Here is a 6,177-nt window from a genome sequence, read left to right as displayed (position 1 = left end):
TAGGGGAATGCATTTTAAATTGTATTCAATCTTTCATCTGAACTAGAGAGTTCAGATGTGAGGCTCATAATATGCCCATTTCCCCTACCCCTTCTTTCATGACAATATGTTTTTTATCTTATGAACCTCTAGTATATACATATATGATAGTGATTTTTTTTTGCTTTTTGGAGGGCAATTGGGCTTAAGTGACTTGCCCAAAGTCACATGGCAAGTAAGTATGTCAAGTGTCTGAGGCTGGATTTGAACTCAGGTCCTCCTAACTCCAGGGCCAGTGCCCTATTCATTGAGCCACCTAGCCGCCCCTATGATAGTGATTTTAATCTTTTTCCTTCTTATTTCCTCAATGTCATCCCTTGACCCCCTCCTTTTTTTCTCTTCCTTTTTCTAAGGCCATTAAAAGAGAACAAAACCACTTACAGGCTTCTTGTCATTTTTACCATTCTTCATCACCCTTAGAGGTATTAGTGCTTATATATTTATTTCTTATTCACCTATTGAGATGTAAACAATTTATCCTCATATTTTATCTTTTTTTAAGCAATTGGGGTTAAGTAACTTGTTCAAGGTTACATGGCCAGTTATTTTGGGGTGTGGTGCTAAGTATCTGAGCCCAGATTCGATCCCCCAGGTCATCCCAACTCTGGGGCCAGTGCTCCTACTCACTGAGCCACCTGGCCACCCCCATATTTTATCGTTCAATTAAATATATTTAACTTTCTTTTTTATTCTTGATTCCTGCATTTCCATTTCAATTCATTTCTGAAATTAAGGCTCAAGAATGCTTTGAAACAAGCTATTCTATTTACAATTTCATTTTTTTCTCCTCTAGAATTATATTTATTTTTTGCCAGATAAGTTATCCTTTGGTATCACTTACCTTTTTTTGGTATCACTTACCTTTGGAATATCTTATTATAAGCTCTCCTTTTCTTTTTCTTTTAGAGTCATAGCAGCTTTATTGGGGACAAAGTACCAGGGGATTAGGAGTTGGCATTGGGGCCCTTCTTCTTACCAAAGGTGGGCACTGCGTTGACAAAGCCTCAGTTGTACTGCATCGTCCTCTTAGCATGCCCAGTCTTCTTTTTCTTCTTCTCCTGCTTGGCCACCTTGGGAGTCTGACCCCTCACTTTTCCAGCTTGGGCCAGAGAGCCATGGACTTTACCTCCTAGCATCCAGCCAGCCACTTCGAGGGTGGACAGGGGTTCTACCCCGCACTGCCCCAAGATGGCTTCATCCTCCAGTGGGGAGCCCCCTAGAAGCAGGACCTGGTCCTCAGGGGCGATGGCCTCCAAAGACACCACATGGGCCTTGATCTGGGCGATGGTCTCCCACCAGGTCACCTCGAGGGCGTGCAGAGCCTGCGCACAAACAGCTGTGCGGTGGCCACTTGGACACGCTAGTCCTGCTTCCACCGGGGTGAAGATGGAGACCAGAAAAAGCTCTCCTCTTCTTTACAGTGACAAATGTTAAGTCTTTCGTAAACCTTACTGTTGTATTCTTTGTTGCTTCTTACAGGCTTTTTTCCTTTGACTTGGAAACTCGGGATCTGGGCTATGGTATTTATTCCAGGGGTTTTTCATTTGGGGGTTCCTTTATGGATTTGATAAGTACATTTCTGTTTTCACTTTTCCTCTGGTTCTAAGAGCTCTTGGCAGTTTCCATTTATAATTTCTTGAAGTATGGTATCTAGGTTTTCTTTCAGATCATGATTTTCAAACAGTCTCATGTTTCTTACATTATCCTTCCTTGATCTCTTTTCCAAGTAGGATGTTTCTGGGATAAAATTTCTTCCATTTTCTCCCATTTTTCAATATTTAATTTTTTGTTTTAATATTTGGCCTTTTCTTATTAATCATTGCTTTCTCTTTGGTTCAATCTAATGTTTAATGTTTAGGTCTTCTGGTTGAAGTTTTCCACAATCGCTTCTAACATGCCAGTTTTCCTTGCCATTACTTCCTCCCCAGTTTCTCCATTCTGATCGTCTTATTTCATTCCTTCTAGATACTTGTGCATTAGTCCCTGGGGTCAGGACATTGTTTTTCTCTTCCAGACTTTAGCTATGGTTGTTTTGGGGGTTTTATCCCCCTCAGTTTGCTCCTAAGCATCTTTATAACCAAGGTATTTCCTTGCATTCAGAGTTTCCTTGGTCTCTTCCTCTTATCCCCCTTATTATCTAAGGTGAGGGACCTACGTTTATGTCAGTCTCCTCAGATGGATGTTATGAGCAGTGCTTGCCTTATTCTGAGTATAGTAACCCACATTAGGCCCCTCTTTCAAGGGAATCTGGGGCTACTCTAGTCACAAGGCTCCAGGAGTTCCTCCTTCTATAAGCTCTCTTTCGGGTCCTTCTTCTGCTGCTCCTAGGCTCAGGGACTATTCCCATACTTGACTCGCACAATGGACTTACAGCTGGATTTTACTTATGACTTTGCTCCTTTGCCTAGGCTCAGTTATGGCGACTCATAGGTTTCCATAGCCACAGGTCTTTGGAACATTTCTGAATGAACTTGGGCCACTGCTGGGCTCATTCCAGTAATGCCAATAGAGCCTTTCAGGGTTACTTGTGCTCAGCTTTCCTCACATTCTGGCCTCTGGAAGGCTTTAATGGTTCTTTTGTAGACTTGTGTGTGGAAGAGTTTACAGGTCATTCTTCTTATTTCCTTTTTTAGGGTAGTGTATTTCTAAGCCCTGTTGAGGTATTTGTGGGGAGACCTGATCTTCTCTATTTCCTAATATGCTATTTTGCTTCAAAATTCTACCAGTCATTTTCTACAATCAGTTCAACCCTTCTTCAATCAATGGATACATAATTGGTTGCCAGATTTTTTTCTACCACAAATAATGCTACTTTCAATTTTGCTACATATGTGATCATTCTTTGTTCCAATGGCCTACTCTGGATATATGAAATAGAAATTTAGCTATTTTCTAGCATAATTTCAAATTGTTTTCTAGAATGGTTGGAACAATCCTCACTGTTCTGGGGGAAAATAGTTATTATGTGAGAAAAGTGGCTAAAATATTCATACACTTTGATCCTATGATCCTCCTACTGGGCATATGCCCTAAGGAAACCACTGGCAAAAAGAACGATCCTTCATTTGCCAAAGCATTCATTGTATTATTATTTGCAATAGCAGTAACAAAAAAATATGTGTCCATTGATTGGGAACAAAGAGAAAGAATGCAGAGAAAAAAATAGGGCATAGGACAAGAGTTGGTATATATCCTTGGTTGGGAAGTGATATATGGATGATTATCCATCAAAGGAGACTGAGAAGTCTGAAGGGAAGGAAGGAAAAAAGGAAGGAAAGAAGGAAGGAAGGAAGGAAGGAAGAAAGGAAGGAAGGAAGGAAGGAAGAAGGAAGGAAGGAAGGAAGGAAGGAAGGAAGGAAGGAAGGGAGGGAGGGAGAAAAGAAAGAAGAAAAGAAAGTATTTATTAAGCACCTCCTATATGGCAGGCACTGTGCTAAGCTCTTTATAAAAATTATTTCATTTGATCCTCACAATAACTCCACTGTTGCAATCAACCAGATGATCCTCTGTAAGTATTATAGATGCTATTAGTACCCTTATTTTACAGTTGAGGAAACTGAGGCAGAGAAGTAAGTTGCCAAGGGTCATGTAGGTAGTAAACATCTGAGTTCATAGCTGAACTCAGGTCTTCTTCACTCCAGGGCCACATTTCAAGCCAGTGTGTCACCTAGCTGCTTCTTATAACTAAGAAGAGAGAGAGGTAGAGAGACAGAGAGACAGAGAGAGAACAGTGTCACTAACACCTAAAGAAGAGAGAGTGTCCCAAAATGAGAGGATAGTCAACAGAGTTAAATGCTGGAGAGAAGTGAAGATGAAGGAGGACTCAGACACTTCTACCATTGGCCAACAGGGGATTCTATTCCAATGTTCATGCAGTAAAAGAGTGGTGCTTTGGCTGGTCACCAGCTTCCAATATCTTGGCCTCCTTGTTCTTTAAGTTTCTGTTACTCTGTAACTTCATCTCATGAGCCATCCTGGCCTTCAGGAATTCTGATAAATGGACCTGCCCAGTGGAGGCTTTACAGAGCCTTGAGGTAAACGGAATGTTATATAATCCTAGAACCAGAAAAGGGCAGCAAACTTCATCTAATCCTCTCCCTTCAGCATGTGAAAAGAACACAGAAGTTGCAGTCAGAAAATCAGGGTTTGGCTCCTTACTTCATGGTGCAATGGAAAGAATGCCAAACAAGATCTGAGTTCGAATACAGATTCTGCTATTTACTACTTTTGTGATCTAGGGAAAATCATTTTATCTGTCTGGGCCCCAATAAATTTATCTGCAAAATGAAAAACATTTGGTCTAGATGACTTCTAAGATACCCTTCCAGATTCTAGATCCTATGATTCCCTCATTTGACTGTCAAGAAAACCGAGACCCAGGGAGCTTAATGAGTTTATTTAAAGTTACTGAGGGAAAAGTTGACTTCCTATGTGGCCAGTTAGTGGCAGGGCTGAGTCCCAGGCCATGTTGACCCTCTGTCCAGAATTCATTTCTCTATACTTTACTGTCTCCTTGTACTTTACTGTCTCCTTGTAAGTGAATGCAATATTGTGTACATGTTGACGTCCACAAGTCCCTATCCAGGAAAGTACCTATATCAGTGAGTGCCTATGCTTCATCCTATATCCAAAAAAAAGGATCTTTTTCCTAAAAGTAATAATGCCCTACTATCTAATATGCTGCATGCATATGGATACTCGAATGGTACCTGGGATCTTTTAAAGATCCATTCTAAAGAATTTAATAGCATATTTCCAACTTGCCTTTATAACCTGCTGCTGTTTATGTTCCATAATGAAAGCTTCAAAGAGAGAGGGTAGGCAGCGGGAAGAAAGCTAATTAAACACTTTTAGGGTCACATTATTGGAAATGGGGCCATCTGGTTGATTGCAACAGTGGGCATTATAGAGCACTAAAGCATTTGAAAAACAAAGTAGAGCAGATAAAGGAAGCATCAGATAAAGAACAAGTCAGACTGAAAATTCAAGCCTCTTTCTTTTCTTTTTATAGTTAAGGACAAAGTTAATAACTTGGCCTGCTCATTGTTATAAAAAAATGACCAGTTCTCTGACTAAATGCATGGTAGTTATCAGAATCTAGCATGAGATAATTTCATCTGAAGAAAACAAAACAAAAACCGTTGGGGCAGGAGGAGGCTGCAGCAGCCCAGAGGACAGTCTAAACACAAGTGCAGTTGTATGAGAAGAGAGAATTGGCCCTAGGAGAGGGTTATAGCATGATGGAAACCTTGGGAACAGTGGCTGGAGACCAGGCAGGAGAATTGGGTTATGTTGCACAGCACAGGCCAGTGGAGAAGCAAGAGGTGACAGCAACAAGGAATGGGGAAGACCTGCTCTGTAGAAGCATGCCCCTCCAAAGGAAGCTGTGCTTCAGAAATGTGGAACCCCAGAGCTCAATTACGCTGTTCTAGTTATGGCTTTGCTAATCCTTATTCAAAAGAAACACTGATGCTTTCAAAGAAGTATCAAAATAATAAACAAGGAAAAGCTCTTCTTAAATTAAAATGCCATAGTAAATGTTTTCAGGCAACTAGGTGGCACAGCAGAGAAAGTGCCTGGCCTGGAATCAGGAAAATGTACCTTCAAATTCAAATCTGACCTCAGATACTTCCCAGCTGTGCGACCCTGGACAATCCATTTAACTGTGTTTGTCTCAGTTTCCTCATCTATAAAATAAGTGGAGAAGGAAATGGCAAACCACTCCAGTATCTTTGCCAAGAAAACCCCAGATGGGGTTATGAAGAGTTGGACATGACTGAATATCCACACCAATCCCAATACCAATCACCACAAGAGTAAATGTTTTCACTTGAAACTTACTACAAACTCTTAAAGCTGATTCATATTTTGAAAATTGAAAAAAATAAATCTAAGTCCTTGAATGATCACTTTATGATGTGTCCTGAACTCCTTAACATGAATTACATATCCAGTGACAAAGTGCCCCATTTCCTACCTATCCTTTTGATTGCATATGGCTTCAGTTGCAGGGACAATATATTTCAGAGAGTCACACAAACGGTAGATAACTACTCAGCCAAAGAGAGAGGTCACGAACAAGCACCAGAGTGAAAAGGTGAAAACCTTGGGCTATTGGACCATACGTAATCACAGAAG

The 6,177-nt window shown here is 40.7% G+C and overlaps 1 pseudogene; it reads right to left on the bottom strand.

Annotated features, from left to right (window-relative positions):
- Positions 1-983: 983 nt before the first annotated feature.
- Positions 984-4,202, bottom strand: LOC138170263 (ubiquitin-like FUBI-ribosomal protein eS30 fusion protein; annotated as a pseudogene).
- Positions 4,203-6,177: the final 1,975 nt, after the last annotated feature.

This window comes from Petaurus breviceps, unplaced genomic scaffold, assembly GCF_028583685.1.
Source record: "Petaurus breviceps papuanus isolate PSGF00001 unplaced genomic scaffold, PetGlider_PUasm1.0 38, whole genome shotgun sequence".
NCBI lineage: Eukaryota > Metazoa > Chordata > Mammalia > Diprotodontia > Petauridae > Petaurus > Petaurus breviceps.
The sequence above is the reverse complement of the archived record's forward strand: the minus strand, read 5'-3'. Positions and strand labels throughout refer to the sequence as shown.